This window comes from Pseudorca crassidens, chromosome 13, assembly GCF_039906515.1.
Source record: "Pseudorca crassidens isolate mPseCra1 chromosome 13, mPseCra1.hap1, whole genome shotgun sequence".
Lineage (NCBI taxonomy): Eukaryota > Metazoa > Chordata > Mammalia > Artiodactyla > Delphinidae > Pseudorca > Pseudorca crassidens.
The window spans coordinates 9084995-9097159 of NC_090308.1; the positions used below are offsets into that span (position 1 = coordinate 9084995).

A 12165-nucleotide genomic window follows, 5' to 3' on the forward strand; every position below is an offset into this window, starting at 1 on the left:
TAGAAAGTAGAAAGCAGAAAGGTGGTGGTCAGGAGTGTGTGGGGGGCGGGGAGGAGGACAGAATGGGAAGTTATTGTTTAATGGACACAAAGTTTCAGTTCAGGAACATGAAACGGTTCTGGAGATGGATGGTGGTGACGGTTGCATAACAATGTGAATGCACTTAATGTCACTGAACTGTACACTTAAAAATGGTTAACATGGTAAATTTTATGTTATATATATTTTATCATAAAAAACTTAGTATTTTAATCTGTTAAAATTTAGTTGACTAAATTAACATTATCCCAACCAAACTAAAAGAAATTCGACATTTCAATTACATATTCCCTGCAGTCTCACTAAGGAGAGATGTACAATTTGGGAAAAGCTTTTGGTAATACTGAAAATACTTCACAGGGTAGGAACCAATAGAAACCAATGCAATAACTAAATCAAGACATTTCATAACAGAAGTTTTACTCAATTTTTTTTTTTTTTTTGTCATATGCGGGCCTCTCATTGTTGTGGCCTCTCCCGTTGCGGAGCAGACTCCAGACACGCAGGCTCAGTGGCCGTGGCTCATGGGCCCAGCCGCTCCACGGCATGTGGGATCTTCCCAGACCGGGGCACGAACCCGTGTCCCCTGCATCAACAGGCGGACTCTCAACCACTGCGCCACCAGAGAAGCCCTTACTCAATTTTTTAATGCATTTGATGAATCACATGCATAGTTGGGTCACCCAATCTATCTTCAATCTTTCTCCATCCACAGAAGAGAACAGGAAAGAGATCATTGATACTGTAAATGCAGTGAAACAGATGAAGAACAATGTCCTAGCTTAGTCCTGCACATGGAAAGCACTGAAGGAAGGCTGCTGTCTCTTTATTGTTCTTTCATCACTGGGGATCTCAGCATCAATGTTGGATGGTTCAATATAAAACAGGTTTCATGAACCACATATCCTTTTATGGCTTAAAAAAGTTTTTTTCCATGCAGGGTTTTGGTGGGGAAAATGTAAATAATCAAACTACCACTCATATAGCTCCATATGAAAACTAGAAAGTTCAATATGATACACACATCTTTTCTAAATGAAAAGTTGGTTTTAAAATAAACAGTAGTAAATACATTACTATTTCTCGGGCACAGGAAGTTAACTTGGGCTTTCTATTCTTCTCCCATGTCATAAAGCTTCACTGTGTTAAAAAAATTTTCCCTATATAATCCCTCTAACTCAGTACTACATACTTCCAACTCTAGAGGTCAACAACACCTCCCCCCATCACAGGAAAACACTGCTACTTTCACAGCCCTTACTAAAATAGAGCACTTAAAATTCTCCAAAGAAATTCACATCCTCTAGCAACTCTCTCACACAAATTAAGTCCTATGGTTAAACACTAGATTTAGCTATTCACAATTTATTCATATACTCATTTCCACAACAGTAAACTATCAAGAAATAGAAAGGGACGGCTGAGTTCCTCCCAATCTGAGCGTGGCTATCATTGTACAATGTTGAGATCAGCTTCCAAACTGCCCCACCAGATCACCAGGAGTCCAGGCAGTTGCCTCTGGTTTGCGGCGTGGCTATGTGCAAGGAGCCCTGTCACTTTCCATCCATCACAACCCCAAATCCCAGCAATCAGTGCTGCAGGGCCTGGGGATGAGCATCCTCCAGGACCATAGCACCATTCCCTGTGGCCTTGCCTGCAAGAACTAAACTCCAAGAAATGCAAACCTGAGACACAGAGAGGCACAAAGAAAGGGACTCCCAAATGTTTTTTTACATTCTTCAAAACTTTAGAAATAAATTATTTTCCCTGTGTTTTTTTAAGAATCTGCCTACTGGGTATCCTTAAGGTGCTGCTAAACTACTGCAAAATACAAAGAAGAGGACAATCCCCAAATAGAGAAATCCAGGGCAGAGCTCCCTGTAAGGGGAGCTGACTGTCCACCAGGGGAGAAGTGTTAGAAGACTTTCTGATCACCATGGCAATTTAGCAGGTAAGTCACATCCATCCCCGACAGAACTGTGTCACCCTTATTTCCTTCCACAAAGCTAGATGAACCTCACCTTTCCAACCTTAAAGTGGTGTGACAAGAAAAAGTAGACACCTCTCCCTACTAATTGCCCGAGCCGGTCAAACTTCAGACGCAGCATCATGCACTTTGTTTTTAAGCAGAGAGAAAAGAGGAAGGGTTGGCATTCTGAGCGGAATCCCCGTGATTTGCCAGAGGAAACAGCACAGACCAAACAGCAGAAGCGCCAGCATTTCCATGCAGCTGCCACGACAGGTGACCGGGCCGCTTTGCAGACACCCCGCTCGGTCGGGGGTAACACGGAGGTGGGGCGGCAGGAAGGCCAGGCGGGAGGGGGACAGCCTGGAGGACGAGAAGGTGGGCAGAGGCCGGGAGGGAAATCCACTCCATCCAGACGCCGGGGAGGAAGAGGAGGAGCACAGTTTCCCCCGGGAAACCGTTTTTTCTGTCTCCACAATTAAGGTGGTTTTCTGTCTCCACAATTAAGAAAAAAAAAATGGCTCCAAGCCAAACGCCTCCTGATTTACACACAGACACACATACACTCACGCGCGCGCGCGCACACCAAGCTCCTCTATCGCCCCATTTTCTTAGACACTGAAACAAAAGACTAAAACCGCTAAACGGCAGCGAGCGCCGCCCGGAGCCGGGTGTCGGCCACCGTCTCCCCACCGCGCCCTCGGGAAAGCCCACCCGAGGGAGCCGCCCGCCGCCCCCCGCCCAAGCCCCGGCCGGGGGCCGCCCGACGCACCCCCGCCCAAGCCCGGCAGAGGGGCCTGGCCGGGGCTGGGGGCTCGAGCGCCCGCCCCGAGGGGACAGGCGCCCGGCCCGGCTCCGGAGGGCGCTCCGCCCGGCGGCCGGGCCCGCCACCTCCTCCATGGGAGGGCGGCAGCGCCCGGGCCGGGACGGCGGTGACAAGAGCCCAGCTCCCGCCTCACCTTCGGGCGCCGGTGGCGGCGGCCCCGCGCTCCTCCGCGCCTCTCTGCCTCCGCCTCCAGCAGCCCCACGCCGCCGCCGCCGCCGCCGCCTCCCCCAGTGTCTCCGCGGAGTCTCCGCCTCCCTCGGCCGCCGCCGCCGCCGCCGCCGCCGCCGCCGCTGGGCCCGGCTGTGCGCCACGTGATCGCGCCACGTGACCCGGCGCGGCTGGCAGGCGCCTCCCCAGCCAGCCTCGCGCCCTCGCGCCCTCGCGCCCCCGGGGACCCGCGTCCCGTCCGTTGACGCCCGCTGGCTCCGTACTGGGGTCGCGGCCCCCGCCACCCTCGCCTCGCGCTCTGCCGCGGCCCAAGCTGCTGACGCGCTCGTCACCTGCTTGCTGCCACGCGCGAAACCCCCAACTAAACAGACCCTCCAGCCACTGCACACTCGCGAGCACTCCCTCAAAGCGCACACACAACCGCCGAACACCCACTCGCGCGCCCACCGGTTCTCACGCACGTGTCACACACGCGCACCCCGCAGTCTTCGTCCCTTGGGGCAACTACACAGCCTGGACAACAGTGAAAACAGTAACTAGCCAGTCTGAACCCCACCCCCTTGAGGAATCCTTCCTACCCGGTAATGTAATGATTTGTGTGCGGTCCTAACTTAATTTGAGCCGGAAGTGGATATCACACTCTTGAAGTTGAAAGTCTGTAGAAAGCGCACGTTGCTTGTAGTGTGAACCACCGTTATGTCTGCATAAAGACACTGAAGTGTCTTTGATGGTGACGATCTGATCTCAGATATATCGTATCTTTTTCAGTTGATCTTATGGGGAAAGGACTGGATAGCGTCATTTTAACTCACACAGAGGAACAAGAATTCACAGCCTTCTTCCCCCCATTAAATTGATGTCCTTCTAGGAATGGAAACTTTATGCATCCGTCCTTCATTTTCCATCACGTACACAGAAATGACACTGCTGATTGTGTGATGTGTATTTTTTAAATAATGTATGTGTATTTTTAAAAAAATAGACAAGAGCAGCATCCTTTCTTTCTTGATTTGAGGCATAACATGCCCTATATATTTAAGTATAGCAGCTAATCTTTGCAAGTGTTCCGCACTTTTTTCTGTTTTGCCTATTTGCCAAAATTTTCACATCAGCTTCGGCTTCAGAGTTAAGAATTCCGGCTTCCGTGAATTTCTGGTTGTTAGAAAGAAAATAAAAGAGTTGGACTAGAGTCTTTAAATCCTGAAATTACATACCTACAATTTCACCAATGTTGGCAAGTGCTGCCTAGATTGTTTTAATTTTTAAAAAGTTTTTAAACGATAATATTTGCCTCATTAACATATGCACATAAGTATAATGTGTTCAAGAGAAGTATTAATATGAGCATTATTTAATCGCATTTTATAACATCTCTAAAATTAATTTTGACACCTTTCAGAAGTAAAACTACATTCAAGTCTTAGAGTACCTTAACCATAAAAGATAATCCTCCCTCATTGCAATGTAATGAGTATTTTGCTTCAACTGCATTAACTGGGGTCAGCAATCAGGACCTGGAGCAAATTTTGAAAAATCTGACCCTGACTGTTAGACCTTAAATAGTTCGTAAACTGATGAAAGATGAAAATACGCAGTTGAAGAACTTTTCTTTTCTTTTTTTTTTTTTTTTTGGTATGCGGGCCTCTCACCGCTGTGGCCTCTCCTGTTGCGGAGCACAGGCTCCGGACGCGCAGGCTCAGCGGCCGTGGCTCACGGGCACAGCCGCTCCACGGCATGTGGGATCCTCCCGGACCGGGGCACGAACCCGTGTCCCCTGCATCGGCAGGCGGACTCTCAACCACTGCGCCACCAGGAAAGCCCTGAAGAACTTTTCTTGACCTAACAAATGCAATGGATATAACAGCCTAAAAATGATTTAACAAATACCATTAAGACTGAACAATGTGGGTGTTCTTTCTTCTGCAAAATATTAAATTTGAAACCACTCTTCTCCTAATACCATAGTTTTCCTTATGGCTCACATGTGCAAACTCTCTTTTATTCAAGCACTGTTTGGCACAAATGCAGCCAACTCTCAGCAAAACTGCAAAGGCTCTCGGGTCTGTCTTCCACCTCTGCAGTTTCCCACAGCGTGAGCGGTGGTGTGAATGGTCTCCGAAGCAACTATATTCATTGAAGTCCTGCTTCTACCACTTAGAACAAGTGATAACAAGAACAACATACCTAACACCACTTCTTCTTTTTCTTTTTTGTCTTTTTTTTTTTTTTTGCGGTACGCGGGCCTCTCACTGTTGTGGCCTCTCCCGTTGCGGAGCACAGGCTCTGGACGCGCAGGCTCAGCGGCCATGGCTCACGGGCCCAGCCGCTCCGCGGCATGTGGGATCCTCCCAGACCGGGGCACAAACCCGTGTCCCCTGCATCGGCAGGCGGACTCTCAACCACTGCACCACCAGGGAAGCCCCTAACACCACTTCTTTAACAGTACATTCAAATAACAATATCTACCTCACAGGGCTGCTGAAAGAATTAAATAAAATAATTTATGTAAAGCACTGAGTATAGTGCCTGATACATAATAGGTACTCAACCAAAAATAAGAGCTCCAGTGTATTAAATGCTTGCCACGAGCCAAATGCTGTGCCTTGCTGGTTCTTATTTTTACTATTCTTTCTGTTCCCTGTTACTCAGGGTGGGTGCCCTTCATCCCCCGCCGTACCACCACCACCACCTTCCCTATTCCCTCTCTCTGCCTTTTCAGAAGGAAAATGGTTTCCTTAAGCCATTTTAACTTGAAGGCTCATTTACAGAAATCTATTGAATCAGTTGTGAATCAGCATTTTAAGCTTAAAAAAAAACCTTTCAAATTATGAAATAAAAATTGACTATAATTTAGAAATCTGAGGCAGCTGGGGGCCATTAAGAAGGAGATTTGGCAATGCGGACCCTACCACTGGCCTTTGAAACCCCCTGGTCCAACAATTCTAATTTTGTTGTGTTTAAAGTACATCGTTGTCTTGGGCAAACTTTTTTTTTTTCTAGTGAGGTCCTAAAACTGCCTCACTGTTGAAGGAGGAGGAGTGAGTGGAGAGCAGCGCCCCCACACACACACAGCTTCTTCCAGGCTCAGTGTCAGGGCCATGACAGGCCAGCCACAGCCGGGAGGCCTCGGAGGTGAAGGTGCCAAGAGTGCAGAGAAGATGGAATCGTGGCCTCACCCGGGGCTGGCCAGGGGCAGCTGCGCGCACAGCCGGGGCTGGGCTGGAACCAGCTTGGTCTCAAACCTCACAAGGTTGGCTGCCCTCCAGGAAGCTGCTGGGGATGACAGTCGTGGAGCTGAGAGCCGAGGGCTGTCGGTTGGGACTGAAGATGATCAGGGTGTAAGTCTGGTAGCCAAAACATAATACAGCAGAAACGACTTTACTCCAATATCAAATGCCTTAAACACTTGCGTCTCAGCTGTTACTCTGTCGTATATAACCTGTTTGTTATATCTTCTTTTTGTCTTTGCTTTAGCCACCACATGGAAGAACTAGTTGGAACTTGGGAAGAACAGACATCATCACAAGGCCCAGGGTTATCATCCGTACCATCACTTGGTGACTGGGTGAGCTTGGACACATACTCCGCCTCTCCGATCTTCACTGCTCAGCCTGTAAAAGGGGGAGGGGGTGTTGGTCCCTGATCCTTCCCCACTCTAAAACTCTATGACTCTTTCAATGAGATTTGTTAATAGAGAGAAATGCATAGGACCCTTTCCTAACCTGTGGCTTCTCTATAGTTTGGAATATTCATAACAACCCACTGTCAGGAATATTTCATTTAACTTGGCCGTGCTAAGTGAAGGACAAAATGAACTGCCAGGGGGTGGGGGCTTGGCTGCACGCAATTGTAGACCTCAGTGGACTTGTTAAAGTATAAAGTGCCAAAATGAGTTTGCAAAGCGTAGACCTCCCCCCTAACATTTAGTTTCTCCATGTCAAATTCACCCAATTTACATTTCTTAAGCTAGGAAAGCTGTAGAAGAAGAAAGAGCGAGCATTTTAAAATCAAATTTCTGTCTCTACCCCATCCTCTCCTTTTCTGTCCCTCCTCCCTCACTCACCCTTTTCTTCCCTTGACCATGAATCCAAAATATACTTGGTAACCAGTATGAGGTCACGAACAGGACCAATGTTCAAGTATTTCTCCATTTTGCAGGCATCTACCATAAACTTTCTGAGGCTATAAGTACAGCAAACACGGTTGGACCAACCACCGTTCTCCCCTCTTGCTTGCTAACAAAACCCAGTGTGTTAAGCTGTCCATGTCCTCCACTGACCAGTGCTCCCGGAAGCCTGGCCACTGCCCACCCCCATCCGGGTCTCAGCCACTGGTTCTCACAGTGGATCCCAGGCCAGCCACAGCAGCACCTGGGAATTGTTAGAAACACACATTCTTAGCCTCCACCTCAAACTTTCTGATGGAAACCCTCATGTTGGGGGCTGAGCATCCTGTGTTTTAACACACTCCACAGGTGATTCTGACCCACACGGAAGAATCACTGGTATAAACCAATCTTGACAATTCTATTCTCTTTTCTTAGAAATAGGCGAGTGATCCTGTTCTGGCCAATTAAACCCGAGTGATAGTCTGCAAGGGAAGCCTTTTGAAAACAGCTTTTTAGCTCCTAAAAAAAATATGAGGACATTTTCCCAGGCAAGTTGTGGGTCTGATTTCTTAATAATACTAAGATGTTGTTTGCATTTTCACTCGCATTCCCTCGTGAATGTACATTGGTCTTATCCAGAGGTTACATGCTGTGCAATATCACAACAGATTGGGTGCAGAAGTAGATATGAGAACCCACTTGTTCTCTATTAAGAAAGACATTACAGGACTTCCCTGGTGGCGCAGTGGTTAAGAATCTGCCTGCCAGTGCAGGGGACATGGGTTCGATAAACTAATAAATATTTTTTAAAGTTTCTCAGTTTTAATTTATAAAATGGTAAACATCGATAGATATAACCCATATAATTATATTTTAAAAGCTCTTTGGGGCCCTTAATTCTTAAGAATGTAAAGGCTGAAGTCCTGAGAAAGTCCGAAGGCTGCTCCTTTGGGCGAGGATGCAGTGTCTGGGGCTGCTGCTGCCATCTTGTGACCACCAGAGGCGTCAGCTCACACAGCCAGGACGGCAGGGTAGCGAGAACTGGTCTGTGAGGCCACTTTGACCCTCTGAAGACCCAACCCTGGTGTGTATTCTACAGTCTTTCACTATCTTAAACTTCCTGTTCTCTGAGATGATAAATCCCCTTCTTGCTTAAGCAGTTTTAGGTTGGGTTTCCTCTTGCTAGCTGAAAAATCTTCCCAACCATTGTAATTTACATTTAGCTCTGAGGACCTCAGTGACGTTTACATCCATTTTGCTTATGTTTCCATAAACAAATCAGTGGCATTACTTACAAAATGAAGACAGTGAAGCCCCGAGACAAAAATTGAATAGAGAATAAAATGTGATAAAGTTGTCATTCATGAAAGTTAACGGAAATTATCAGCACTCTATATAGCCAAATCAGTGAAAATATACTAGAACCCACACACATTTAGGAAAATAAATCTCTGATTAAGACCATGTATTAAACCATTACAGTCTCTGTGTTGTAAAATCGATAACTTCTATGTGAATGCTAGCCATTTTCAGTTTAGCTCTGTAAAAGCTTAGATTTTGTAACTGATAATTCTGAGAATCAGAGACCCTGATGAAAGTGATGTTTACCAACAAGACCAATGAATACAAATATGAAGTCATACCTATATAATTAAGCATTGCTCCAAAGAGAATCACTTATTAGATACTCAATAATTTTTGTTATATAAAAAAAATTAGAAGGAGAGAAGCTCTGAAAGATTTAAGTATTTATGTACTGTTTAAGTACCAGGCTACAAAAGAGATGCATCCCAGCAACATTACATTGAAATAGGCAAGTGATCCCCATTGCTCACAGTGAAGTAAACTTACTCACACCTGAAAAATAATGCAAGAGTTTGGGATAGTGCCTCAGAGGTGGCTAGTTGTCTACCCTAAGATAAGGCTGTAACTGGGAAGTCTCTGCCTGGCCAGGGACAACATTTCCCAGAACCCCTCTCTACCTAATTGGGGCCATATGACTGCTGCTTGCCAATGAAATGTGAGAAGAAGTAACATGTGTCACTTCTGGCCACAGCAGTTAAGAAATGGGTGTGCTTCTCCACCCTAACTCTTCCCCTGGCTGCCAGCTCAACACAAAGAACTTGAGGCCCCAGGAAACAAAGCCACCAGATGGAAAGGGCCTGGACTTCTGAATCACTCATGATGGAGAGCTGACTGCCAACAAGAAATACCTACGTGGGACTGCTAAAGGAGTACAAAATAAATTTCATTTTGTTAAGCTTCTGAAAACTGCAGCTAATGTTAACATAGATGCTCGGCTATCTTGAACTGTTGAAGCTCTAAGTAGACATCAGAAAATTTTTTTACTTTAGGAGGAAAAAGAGCAAGTCTCATGGTTTACTATTGTATCCCCATCTCCAGTGCCTAGAGTGGTAGCAGGTAGTGATTAAATATGTGATGATTAAATGAATGAATGAATGAATGAAAAAATTGATGGGTGGATGATGCATGAATAAATTGTGTTCATGTGAAAACTGTAATAGTTTGGAAAAAAATAACACTAAGTATTTGTGGGAAATGTTCACGTTAACTAGTATTTATTTCTGGATATTTTGAGTAAACGAATAACTGGAGGTATTAAAGAATAAATAGACTGGGCAACCACTTGGCAGGGGTGTGAGATGTGATAGAGAAGGTTCAGCTTGGAAAGGTGATTGGACGATGAGTTTTATCTTGCTATTTTCTGATCTTTTAAATGAGTGATTAGATATATTAGTTAAAGATTCTGTATTTATCTATTTTAATATGAGTACTATTTTAAGTCTTTTAATTATTATTTTAAGAAGTAAAAGTATACGAGATGAGAAATCATTATAAATTAAGTACATATAATTATAGGCAAGCTACCCTACAGGAAATCATCAGCTTCTGGAGTTCTGACCTTGCAATCCTAAACACATACAGTGACAATTATGAATATCAACTGGTATGACAGTAAGAAAAACGTTTGGTTTTGATATTAGTTTTAAGAAAAACTTTAACCTTTTTTTTTTTTTTTTTTGGCCGTGTTGCACGGCTTGCAGGATCTCAGTTCCCCGACCAGGGGTTGAACCCTGGCCATGGACAGTGAAAGCCCGGAATCCTAACCACTAGGTCACCAGGGGACCCCCAAAAAACTTAAAACTTATATGAAAATTTTTAAAGGATGAGAGAAAAAAGATATACATTTTTAAAAAATATTTATTTAGGCTGCGAAGGGTCTTAGTTGCGGCACACTGGATCTTCATTGCAGCATGTGGGATCTTTAGTTGCGGCATGTGGGCTTCTTAGTTGCGGCATGTGGACTCTTAGTTGCAGCATGCATGCGGGATCTAGTTCCCCGACCAGGGATCGAACCCAGGCCCCCTGCATTGGGAGCGTGGAGGCTTACCCACTGGACCACCAGGGAAGTCCTGAGAAAATATGCATTGACATTCATTTCTCTAAAGAAGAATTCTAAATATTAATTTTATTTGTCTTAATAAGGTTGAAAGATGGAATAGGTAGTTGGCTTGGAGAAATAAGAGAACACAAAGTCCACAGATTGGATAGTTTTCCTAGAAATTATTCTATTAAAATATATATATTTGTGATATGTAAATATGATCAATATAATATATATTCAATATAATTATAATAATTTAATATTATATATAGACACGCACATATATACATATATATATTTGTCTTAAATGGTACATACTTTCTGCTAACCTTCCAGAATCTCCTGAACAAAAGAAGAGATGCTGTGGAGAAGTAGACTTGTTGCTTAGCAACCTGAGATTATGGGACATGTCCTCTTTCATTGACTTTATTTTATTTTATTTTATTTATTTATTTTTCACAGTACGTGGGCCTCTCACTGTTGTGGCCTCTCCCGTTGTGGAGCACAGGCTCTGGACGCGCAGGCTCAGCAGCCATGGCTCACGGGCCCAGCCACTCTGCGGCATGTGGGATCCTCCCAGACCGGGGCACGAACCCGTGTGCCCTGCATCAGCAGGCGGACCCCCAACCACTGCGCCACCAGGGAAGCCCCATTGACTTGATTTTAAATCAGGCTCTTCAAGGGCAACTATGAGATAAACGACAAAAATGTAAGAACTCATAATGCTAGCATAGGGCAATGATCGTTAGGAACAAACTACCTATGTTGTCACTGTGTTAGGATATTGAGGTTAGTTTGGAAAATATTAATTTTACTCTGGAATACTCTCCCTTTTCCCTGTAGTGATTATACTTATGTAAAACGGCACTTGCTAAAGTGGAACTATCTGAAGAGTTAGTTGAATATGTTAATTAGCTCGAATGTGTTGATTATTTCACAATGTATAGCTATATCAAATCATCAAACTGTACACCATAAATACATACAACTTAATTATCAAATACACCTCAATAAAAACAAAAAATCACACTTCTAAAGACTACATAGGTTAAGAAGTCAAAATAAAATAGGAAAAATATTTTGAATTTAATAAAAATTAAAACACAACTACAAAAAATGGCTCTTGCTGATGAAGGTGTGTTTCTCCAGAATCTCTGTGTGGGGCTTTGTTTTTTGTTTTTGTTTTTTTTTAATAGTAAAGGGAGTGTGGAAACATAAGGACAAATTTGAGGTCTGAGGCCAAGAAAGCATTTGTAAAATTTTCTATACAGTGGTCTTAAAGGAAGGAAATATATATAAGTATATATACTGTTTGAAATCCTCAAATGTGGATGTTTATTAAAGTAAGAAATTATGCTTTTTTGGCAAAACAAGATAATTGCACTATTTCTCTGGTAGAAATTAAATCTGAAATCCAAATGGAGTTCATTTATTCCAATGTACTGCTTCTAAGGAGGAAAAAATATAGTTTGCAGCAGTATTTTATTTCACTGACGTGACACAGGGAGCAAGGAAGGACAAATTCTAGGGCATGGAAGGTCTGGATCCTCAAAGCAGAGATAATACGTGTCTGTGCTTTTAAAACTCTTGGTCAGGGCTCCTCCTACTGGAATAACTTATTCAGTACCATGATATCAGACTCCTGGTCAAGA

General features: G+C 44.3%; 1 protein-coding gene across 7 annotated transcripts in view; it reads right to left on the reverse strand.

Moving 5' to 3' along the window:
* TULP4 (TUB like protein 4) overlaps positions 1–3092 on the reverse strand; it is a 226098-nt gene extending 223006 nt beyond the window's left edge. For 4 of the 7 annotated variants that reach the window (XM_067701656.1, XM_067701655.1, XM_067701653.1 and 1 more), the window contains exon 1: positions 2965–3081. The gene's annotated coding sequence lies outside the window, so the exon portion shown is untranslated. Of the gene's footprint in view, positions 1–2964 lie in introns of all 7 variants that reach the window. The other 3 variants (XM_067701652.1, XM_067701658.1, XM_067701659.1) reach the window with 3 other exon arrangements.
* Positions 3093–12165: the final 9073 nt, after the last annotated feature.